This window comes from Lemur catta, chromosome 1 (genome assembly GCF_020740605.2).
Source record: "Lemur catta isolate mLemCat1 chromosome 1, mLemCat1.pri, whole genome shotgun sequence".
Lineage (NCBI taxonomy): Eukaryota > Metazoa > Chordata > Mammalia > Primates > Lemuridae > Lemur > Lemur catta.
Genome location: NC_059128.1, coordinates 280643166 through 280653823, shown reverse-complemented (window position 1 = coordinate 280653823; position 10658 = coordinate 280643166). Strand labels below are relative to the sequence as shown.

The 10658-nt window shown below is 43.7% G+C and overlaps 1 protein-coding gene and 1 non-coding gene across 8 annotated transcripts in view; both read left to right on the top strand.

Moving 5' to 3' along the window:
• Positions 1 to 4455: 4455 nt before the first annotated feature.
• Positions 4456 to 10658, top strand: part of LCA5L (lebercilin LCA5 like) — a 55252-nt gene continuing 49049 nt past the window's right edge. For 4 of the 7 annotated variants that reach the window (XM_045540693.1, XM_045540692.1, XM_045540689.1 and 1 more), the window contains exon 1: positions 4456 to 4619. The gene's annotated coding sequence lies outside the window, so the exon portion shown is untranslated. The remainder of the gene's footprint in view (positions 4620 to 10658) is intronic. The other 3 variants (XM_045540686.1, XM_045540687.1, XM_045540688.1) reach the window with 3 other exon arrangements.
• Positions 5955 to 6058, top strand: LOC123631167. The gene has a single exon (XR_006733036.1). It is a non-coding gene; the product is annotated as a U6 spliceosomal RNA (small nuclear RNA).

Here is a 10658-nt window from a genome sequence, read left to right as displayed (position 1 = left end):
CTTTCCCTATCGCTTTAAATGCCCGACAACAGTCCCTAAAAGGCCAGGCTGCGCTGCGCACCAATCAGAGACCCGGGCCGAGATGCCTTGGGCACAGGGAGGGGGGGCCCACGGGAACAGGGGAGAGGGAGGCGAAAAGGAGGGAGGGAGGCGCTCTTTGGGGCTGGAAAAGCCCAGAAAACACCACCTCAGTCCAGAGTGAGGCTGGTTTTCAGGGCTTTTGGCAAACACACTGAAAGGGTCAGAACAGCCCCAGAAGCCTTTAAATAAAGAGCAGCTTTCTTGTTTTAAAATTTTCTGGCACGTTAAAAAAAAAAATCAGTCAACTGTCATACAATAGAAATTCCTTTATGAGTTGGCCTGCTTCCAGTTTTCTCTTTACCACCTGTTTCTCCTAAAGAACAAAAACTGACCAGCCGTGGGCCATGTAAGGTTTCACTGCCATCCCAGGCAAGGCAGGAAAATAGCGGCTGGCTTTTCAGTACTGATGACTGCAACAAGCAAACTGTCCTATTTTAAAGATTTTGGGGCGGGGCGGGGGGAGGGGATGACCTGTTTGTAATTGGTTCAGTCCTGTCTTATTTATATAGGTAATTTGAATTGTGTTAAAAGTTAGAAGGAATGCAAATTTAATAAAGAACCCCAAAAGCTAGCTGCCCAAACTCTTCTGATGGGCTTCAAAGTCAAGACCAAGGCCATTAAAGACCTAGTCTTTCAAGAAGCACCTGGCAGATGTTTAGTACTCTTAGATAACTGAGTCTCTCAGCCTCTCTCTCTCTTTAAAGTCCCTTGCTGTTCATCATGGAGATGACACTGCTTTCCTGGACCAGGAAGGGATCCCTCCGGCTTCTGCATCCACCCCCTTAACCAGAGTCCCAGAGGCCTGTTTGCTTCCTCTCCTCAGGTGGGTGCCTGTGATGAGAAGGTACACGCCAGGCCCCAGACTACAGATCAAATTCATTTACATCACGATGAATAACTGACTGCCAAAATTTAACTTTTGGCTTCAACATGCAACATTACTCCAAAAGTTAGGTCCTTGTTTACGATGATTAATGGTTCTCCAAATTTAAGTCACTACAATTATAAATTTGATTTTAAAGCCCACCAAAAATTATAGATCATTTTACTTTTATTATTTTCTGTATTTTCAAATTTTCTATAGTACTATTTTTATACAAAAAAAATTATATATTTCACACCTTAAAGTCTGCCATGTAAGCATGCTATTTTTCTCCAAATATTATTGAAAAAGTTGTAAGCCAGGCAAATTTCCTAATGGCTTTGTAAGTTAGTAACATAAACTATAAACTATAGCTGGATTCTCCTGTATGCTAGAAAATATACATCCCATGATCAGATAAACTGAAAACTTCCTTCAGTAATGACACCTCCTCCATCTGCAAGCCCTGGGAGAAACAAATTTCCTACTGAAATAACAGCTAACAATTTTTAGGTGTTGTCCATGTGCCAGATCTGCTCCAGGTGCTTTGCATAAACCACTCCTTTATCTGTACAACCACCCTAAAACTGGATTGCATATTACCCCTACTCACAATGAGGACATAGAACTGGAGATGATGGGAACAGGAAATGGCTTGAACTCGACCCATTTCCCTCCACACCACATAAGAGAAGCTCCTGAGATGCTTGCTACCCTCCAACTCCTAGTGCTCCCTTTTTTCACTATGAATTGTTTGTTTTTTTAAAGTTTATGCTTTTATTTTATTTTATTTTATTTGTAGAGACAGGGTCTTGGTTTTGCTCAGGGTGGTCTCGAACTCCTGAGTTCAAGCAATCCGCCTGCCTCGGCCTCCCAGAGTGCTAGGATGACAGGCGTGAGCCAAGTTTATCCTTTTAAAAAATGACCATAGAAATGTACAAATTAGAAATTTGAATACTCTCGCTGAAAGATTCCTTTTAATATATTACAGTGACACAAATGAGCTTCAAGATAATTAATAAGAATACCAAACATTCCAAACCAGTCTTAAAATAAAGCTCAGTAATTCTCTGACTTACAAAATCCACTTCAGAAAGAAGCTGTGTAATCTAGCGAAGATGCAGGCAGCCAACCATTTAACATCTCTAGTACTTGCTATGTAAGTCACATAACAACACTTTTTGATTTGGCTAATTTTGATCATAAAAGTATGAGGAATTGGCTACAAACTTCACAGAGATCCCCAGATGATCCTATAATAAATGACACCAGATGTTATGTTTTGATTTACATAACTTAATGGGTAAACTAAAATGACAAATAAAGGCATATGTTTATTATACAGAATGATGGGAGTGATTACCATAATAACTATAGTGGGTTGAATAATGTTCCCAAAATTCAACTTCACCCAAAACCTCAGCATGTGACCTTATTTGGAAATAGGGTTTTTGCAGATGTAATTAGTTGGCAATCTTGTGATAAAATCATCCTGGATTTAGGGTGACCGCTAAATCCAATGACTGGTATCCTTAAAGAGAAGACATACAGAGACACAGAGAAGCATACCATGTGAAGATGGAGGCAGAGATCGGAGTGGTGCTACCACAAGCCAAGAAGCACCAGAAGCTGGAAGAGTCAAAGAATTCTCCCTTGGGGACTTCAGAGGGAGGACAGACTTCCGGACACCTTGATTTCATACTTCTGACCCCAAGAAGTATGAGCGTATAAAGTTCTACTGCTCTAAGCCACCAAGTTTGCCGTAATTTGTTACAGCATCCCTAGGAAACTAATACTGAGAAATAAAGGTATATGTTTACTACACAGCATGATGAAGATGATTGCCATAACAAAAAGGCCATTGCTTTAGTTGTGTACCTCAAGGACCTCTTCCTCTTCCACATATGCGCAGATACAAAAGAACATCCCCTTCAAAAGTAGAGGCAAAGACCATTCATTTTGAAACAGATTCATATTTATCATGCCTGCAGACACTGGGAAAAGCTGGTAGAAAAAGAGGAGACCATTAAGATGCAAAAAGTGCTGAGGAACCTCCACTTTTCAGTTCCTCCAGTCCTGATCACCAGAGTTGGGATTTCCCTTAACAACAGTCACCGTTGTTACAGTCATGGGAGCACCACCAGCCACCAAGATCAGCTCATTTTGCCAGAAATGTCAGGTCTAGGGTGACACTTTAATGTCTGCCCCACTGGAGATGCTGCCCAGGCCACCATCACCACCAAAAACAACCAGCGCCCATCTTATATGGATAATGCCTCACCTAAGGTTCTAGAAATGCATGGCCCACCAAAATCGAGGGTGGGCACTCTACCAGCAGATGGAGGAAGGGATGGTGGACAGAAAGCTTGTCCCAACCCAACCCTACCAAAGGAGAATTAAACAATCTGTTTGAAGAATGTATGCTGTTCCTCTTACATAAAAACCAAATGTAGAACCTATAAAGGGAAAATGTGATAAATCTTATTCTACATAAATACCAAAATACATTGTAAACAAAATCAAAGGTAATTGACAAACTGAGGAAATATTTGCAACATTTATCACAAATCAGGTTTTCATACATCATAAGTTCTCACAAATCAGTTTTTATTAATACAAAGATGAACACCAAGTTTAAAAATGGGCAAAAGGTGGGAAAAGGCAAACCACAAAATAAGCACAAATGTCACCAAAGAGAAGAAAATATGTCTATCCCTCTTACAAAGAAGTGAATACAATTAAAGATGCCAATTTTTTGACAATAAAATAGGCCAAGAAAAAAATTAAAGAAAAAGAAAACCTCCAATTCGGGCCAAATGTTGGAAACACTTGCCTGGAAGGCAATTTCCATCTACCTTCAGAAACCCTCAAAGTGGGCATGTGCTTTGACTGCAACTTCACCCGTAGGAATTTATCCTAAGGAAAGAGTCAGTGATGACCTCAAAGATTCATCTGCAAGGATATTCCGCATGGCATTGATACAATGCCACCAAAAAAAAAAGAAATGAAAAAATTAAAATGTTCGTAAATTATCCCATTCCTATGCAGTTATTAAAAAGCACTGATAATTCCATCACCTAGGTGACTTTTTACTTTTTCTTTGTACTTGCCTGTACATTTCTCAATTCTCTACATTTGTGATCACATTGTTTCACCAAAAACAACAAAACCGTCTTTATGAAAAGAGGTTAAGAGGGACACTCTGCTCTCAGTCCGCCCACGTCCCGGGTGTCTACACCTGCCTGCCCGCAGCCAACGGGCGGGCATAACTTAAGCCACCCCACCTCGGCAGAGTCTAGGGGAGCGCTGGGCCCAGGAACACCGGCGCGTGAACGAACGGCTCGCTCGTTCGCTCCCGGTGCGGCCAGAGGCGAAGGCAGGGTCCTGGGCGCCAAGGAGGGCGGCGGGAGGCTCGGCTGCAGACCGTCTACACCAGCAACTCGTTTTCCCTACACAGACGGGAGAGGCGAAGCCAGATTGAGCTCCGAACCCTAGATGAACGCCCCCCCCCAGCCACGGCGCGCGCAGCCCTGAGTGCGCGTGCGCGCACCCCACTCCGCCAGCCGTTCTGTCCCAGAAGGCCCTGCGCCTGGGTTTCCATGGCGACGCGCCCGCGCCAGGAGCCCGCACCAAGAGCCCGCTGGGTTGGCGCAGCCGCTGGAGCCGCACGGAGCAGGTAACAGCCCAGCCGCGTCTTCTGTCGAGCCCCGCAGCCTGTTACCCTGTCCGGCCCGGACTGGAGACGCCTGCTACACTCTTTCTGGGCTTCCGGTGTCGCTCCGTCACTCAGTCCTCACCCCTGCCCACCTCGCTGCTCTCTCGGCGGGTAACGTCTCCAGGTCCTCCGGCGTTTCCGCCTGCAAAGCGCGGCCTGGCGAGGAGCAGTCTGCCCTGCTCGGCAAGTGTGGCCCTGCGCCCCGACAGCTCACCCGTTCGCAAGTCCACGCTGCTCCGCCGGGCCCGGAACCCAACCCAGCGGCCGACGGCCTGGGTCGCCTGGGTCAGTGGGCCGGGGGCGGCCCCGAAGTGACCGAGTGCGTGCCGTGCCGTGCCCGGGTACGGCGAGGGGAAGGGCAGGCCCTCGGGTAGCCCACGGTCAGACGGCCGCCGCTTTCACCTCCACCTGGAGGCTTTCGTTAATATTTTTCTTTTATATCTGAGTCTTATACCTTCAATTTTGAATCTACCTATTTGCTGTTTTGCTTTGGTTTGGCTTTTCCTTTTATCCTTAGCCCTGACATTTCCCTATCCCCAGCCTGTGGGAATCTCAAGTCTTTTGAAATGTCTTCTCTGTATTTGTCTCCTCCCTACACCCTCGCCCAAACTTGGGGCTCTTTGTCCACAGTTTCCTCTTACTGATCTAACATGTCGTTGCCAAACTTACGTCAACAGTTAACTTTTTTTCAGATCAGTTTTTCATGGTTAAACATGACCTTGAGCCTTTTTTCTGTCTACACTCAGATGAATACATCCAGTCTCATGGACTCAAAGGCTGTCTAAATGCCAGTGAGCCCCAAATGTATATGTCCAGCCCTGGCCCCTTCTTCGGACGCCAGACCCATGTATGTACTCAACTGCTTACTGCATCTCTGCTTAGAAATCTAAGACATCTCAAACGCAGCGTGGCCCAGACTGAGCTCCTAATAATCCCCAAACCCTGCACCTCCTACACTCTTAACCCACCGCAGTTACTGGAAACTCCATTCTTCCAGTTGCCCCATCCTTGATGCTACCTGACTCCTGTTTTTATCATTCCTTGCATTCAGTCTGTCAGCACTTCCTTCAAAATGTACCTAGAATACATTTACAATTCTATTTCTCTCAACCCCCATTGTCACCACCCTGATCCAGGCCACCATCATCTATCTGGTGCCTGGATTATTTCAGTTGCTTCCTAATTGGTTTTCCTGCTTATGCCCTTCCCCCACTTGAGCATAGACAGTCTTATTTTGTTTTTCCTTTCTCTGTTATTCAATATGAATACGTTTTCAAAAGGGATTATATGAATTTTGTGCTCACTTCAGCAGCACCTACACTAAAATTGGTATGATAGAGAAGTTAGCATGGCCCCTGTGCAAGGATGACATGCAAATTTATGAAACATTTCATATTTTTAAAAAAAATAAAAACTAAAAAAGGATTATATGAATTTTATGATCTCCATAGATAAAAATACAGTATTTTTAGTATTTATTTTGAGAATTGTAACTTTTAAACCAGGTAAACAGACTACATAAACACCATGCTGTTAAGCTGAAAATTGAAAAGTGCCCCTTAGCTTTCTTAGGTATAAATACGGCAGTACCTCTAGAATAGAACCATAGCAAGAGCTTTAAAATTGGCTGCACTGGAGAACAAAAGAATCGACAACCTTCTTCCCAGTGAAGAAAAAGGAGTCATGTAGGAATTGAAGCTCTGTTCCCTACTCATTCTTTTGTTATTTTTTAAAGAAGCTCCAAAAGAGGCAAATTGAGATGGAGACAAATGAACATCCCTGTGCTGATCATTTTGATAGTAAGTGCCTGGGTGCTGATACCCCAGTCTGTCACCAAGCAATTCAGGGTTCATTGTGCACCGGCCCCTACACATCTGTACCCTTAGCGATCTCTTAAACCCCTAGCCCTTATTTTTTCTCTTTTTCCATCAGGTAAAACCCCAGTTGACCAAAGTAGCACAGTAGAATTGCTGCAGTTTGCTGAGGGTCTGTAGGAGACTGCAGATCATAAACCTCCACTTTGCTCAAATTTGATCTCCAATCCTCCGTACTTTGTGCTGTCACTTCATAGGGAAACTTAAAGCTATCGCATGGGAATCCCTCAGTCTCCAGCTACAAAAGCTGCATGCCTTCCCTACACCTGTACCCATCTTAACTTCCTTCTTCCTCTCCAAGGCCATTCCCTCCCCATGCTTTGGATCCCATCCCCACTCATCAAAAACCCCAGGCTAGCAGTCATCCATGCCCTCCTATATAATCACCTATTCCATCTCAGCACTTTGCCATGGCTTTTAAACATGTTCGAATCTTCCATCACAAAAGAAAGAAAAGAAAATAGTCTCCCTTGACCCCACATTTCCCTTCTGTTTCTAGTTATTGTCTAATCCTTTATCCCCGTTGACAGGCAAACTTTAAAGAATTGCCCTATTGAATGCATCAATTATTCCTAGTCCCTCATCCTCAACCAGTCTGGCTTCCCTCCTCGTCTCTGCTAAAACCAAAACCACTAATCAGATATTTCCAGGCCTCATCTTGCTCAGTCTCAGCAACATTTGACACTGCTGCCCCCATCACTCTTAAAACACTGTCATCCCTGGGCTTCTGGGACCACACCCCTCACCCCTCTTCTGCTTTTCCTGCAGCCATTCTTGCTTAGCCTCCACTCCCAGGCTCTTTAATATTGGAGGTCCTCAAAGCTCGGTGTCTGTTCTCCCCAGTCCCCCCTACAGTCTAATACTAGGATCAGATCCATGCCCACAGCTTCAAGTGCCAGCTATCTGCTCTTGACTCCCAACTTTATCTCTTCAGCTGAACCTTCTTTTCTGAGCTAGACCCATACGTTCAGATAACTGAATGACATGGCTTCTTAATATCACACAGACACCTCCAACTCAACATGCACAAGGCCAACCAATCCCACTACCCAACCCCAACTGAGACCTTTTCCATTGTAACTAGGATTCCTCCTTGACCCTGTCCCTCACCCCAACATCCACTGAATCGCCCAGCCCTAGTGGTGGTGTTTCCTGGGCATATTTCACGTCTCTTCATTGTTGCTCACCTATTAGTCTAAGCTACCACCATCAGCCTTGTGCAGGTCTCAGTAGGTCATCACCCTACTGTCTGGTCTCCCCACATCCCCTATGGCTTTTCCTGATTCTCTTCTCCATGCTGCAGCCAGAGTAACCCCTTCAGAAGGCAGAGCCAGTTAGGCCATCCCTCCCCAGCCTCCCTCTTTTGCTTATTGCCAGCTTCCCATTGCCCTTGGAATAATGATCTGGATCGTAAATATGCCTTCCCAAGGCCCTGCCGCTCTTGTCCCGCACCTGCTTCTCAAGACCTATCTAAAACCGCTGGCACTTCTCCCTGGGCTTCAGCCCTTTGGCCTCCTCTACCCACCAGGCCTTGGTGCTGTCTTTTATCTCTGTCTGCAGTGTTTCCTCCTACCCTTCGTCTCCTCTTGCTACTGACACTTCATATCTCAGCTTAGACAGCACTTTTGTAAAGATAACTTCCCAGATTGCTGTTGGAATCAGGTTTCTTTGTTATATATCCTCACAAAGTTGTATCTCGTTTAAGACACTTACAACAGGCACTATGTGATCAGCTTGTTACCGACATAAACTCTATAAAAACAGACTTTTCTGTTTGTGTTCATCGTTGCATCCCCACACCTCACACAGTTCCTGGCACATAGTACGCACTCAAATGTGTGTTGACTGAATGAATGAAAGGAACATTCTAATGTGTAAGAGATATTAAACGTCAGGTGTTTTAGTATAATTTTATTAAACTAGAATGAAAAGTCTAGTAAAAAATAATAAACACTGAAAATTAAAAGGAAATGTGGCTATGGGGAGCTAAAAATCGGCACTTGTATAATGATTTGTAACCCTTCCTAGAACCCACATTAAATTGTCCTGTATGCAGTACAGTACATTATGTTTGCCAACGCTTGGTGGAAGTAGAGAGGCACAGGTTCTTATCCTGAAGGCAATTGGGGTGTTCATCTGGTAATGAATTCCAGCTTTTTGTCAAAAATAAAATATAAAATTGTTAAATTACCAAAACCTACATAGCTAGTCTATAACTGTCCAAATTTTGAACATGGCACATTTTCATGCTATTAAATAAAGCTAGAAGTTTCTCTCATATATAGGTTAGATTTTGCTTGTGGATTTTAGTGCTGGACTGGACCTTAGAAGTCATTGAGAAATCAGCTAATTTCAACCTTAGTCAGTTGAGACCAAACACCTAGTTGTATTGACAGAGCTGGATATATAACTCAGGTATCTTGCCTCACAGCCTGTTTTTCTTCTATAGTATACTACTACCTCTCTTCTTAATCAGTATTACTTTTTCTTTGTCAATATTTAGAGTCACCGAATTTCTGAAGGAAAAAAATTGGGACACGTAATCTTAAAAGTAGATAAAATATTTGAAATAGTGTTTTCAAAAGCCCTAAGATGTTGATCATCTTACCTGTATAATACCGTATTTATAAGCTTCGAGAAGAGCTTTTCTATACATTTAACATTCTGTTAACTTTGTGTCAAAGAATTTATGTTAAAAAGTTCAGGCCTTTCATTCTGTAGGAAGACCCTGAATTTTGGATCCATCTAATGTTTTCTTTTGCCCAGACTTTGGCTGTGCCCCTGGTGGGAAGATCACAGAAATGGTGCTGTGACCTTCTCCGTGCCCATGGACACACATGAGGTCCACCTGTCCCACCACTGGTGACATGAACCTTGATCCCCTGTTCAATCTGGTGTCTGCCAGGTTTCTCCACGAAGTCACCTGTTTTCCCTTTGCATTTGATTAGTGTTTTGGGAAGAGACATTCTGATGTGATAGCAAATCCTGTTTCTTATCAACTTATATTCACTAGCCAGCCTTCAGCATCCATTGATACTATCTATTGACCGACTTCTTTCCAGCCTTCCCTCCTTTCTATGTAAGTAAAATTCTTTCAGGCAGTAAGAAACTTGGCTCCATGATTCTAAATATATTTATCTGTTTCCTCAATTAACTTACTTGCTCTGTGTAACTAATTTCATAACCTTGCCGGCTACCTGGCACCTCTTTGTCACCGCTTCCCCTTACTACATCTTCCTTTCTGTCCACCCTGCTTTTGTAGCCTCCAGGCATACTTCCACCATTGTCCCTGCAGGAGAGCTAGCATGCTTGCTTTTTTTAAAAAAAATTCTGCATTGAGTGCTTGTGAGAGAGTGTTATCTTCTCCAGCCCTTTTTCCAAAGCAAACAGTCCTACCAGCTCTCAGGGTTCATCGTCTTTTTCCTAGATATAGTATAGGCGAGGTAAAGCAAGCCAGTTTCTAGAATTAGGATACTTCCCCCAAAGTGTTTGAACTCACCATTCTTCTTTGACTTCTTGAAATTTATAATATTGCACTTCATTTACATTTAATAGCCTGCTTTTAGTCTCATTTAATTCATGATTTTTTTTAAGGTGCCTGTATTTGTTCTCTGTTGTTGCTATAACAAATTACCTCAAACTCAGTGGCTTAAAACAAAACAAATTATTCTCTTAACAGCCCTGGAGATCAGAAGTCTGAAATGAGTCTTATGGGGCTAAATCAAGGTGTCAACAGGGCTCATTCTTTCTGGAGGCTCCAAGGGAGAATCTACTCCCGTACCTTTTATAATTTCTAGAAAAGCCTATATTCTTTGGCCTGTGATCCCTTCTTCCATCTTCACAGCCAGCAGCGCAGCATCTTCTCCTTCTGACTCTGCTTCTCTCTGCTTCCGTCATCACATGGCCTTGTACCTGTGACTCCTCCTGTATCTCTCTCAGGCAGGCCCATGTGACTACAGTAGGCCATCGTGGATAATCTGGATCATTTAGGGTAATCTTCCCAACCTCGAGATCCTGAAACTGATCCCATCTGCAAAGCCCGTTTTGCTATATACAGTAACACTAACAGGTTCTGCAGATTAAGACATGGACATCCTTAGGGGACCATTATTCAGCCTACCACAGT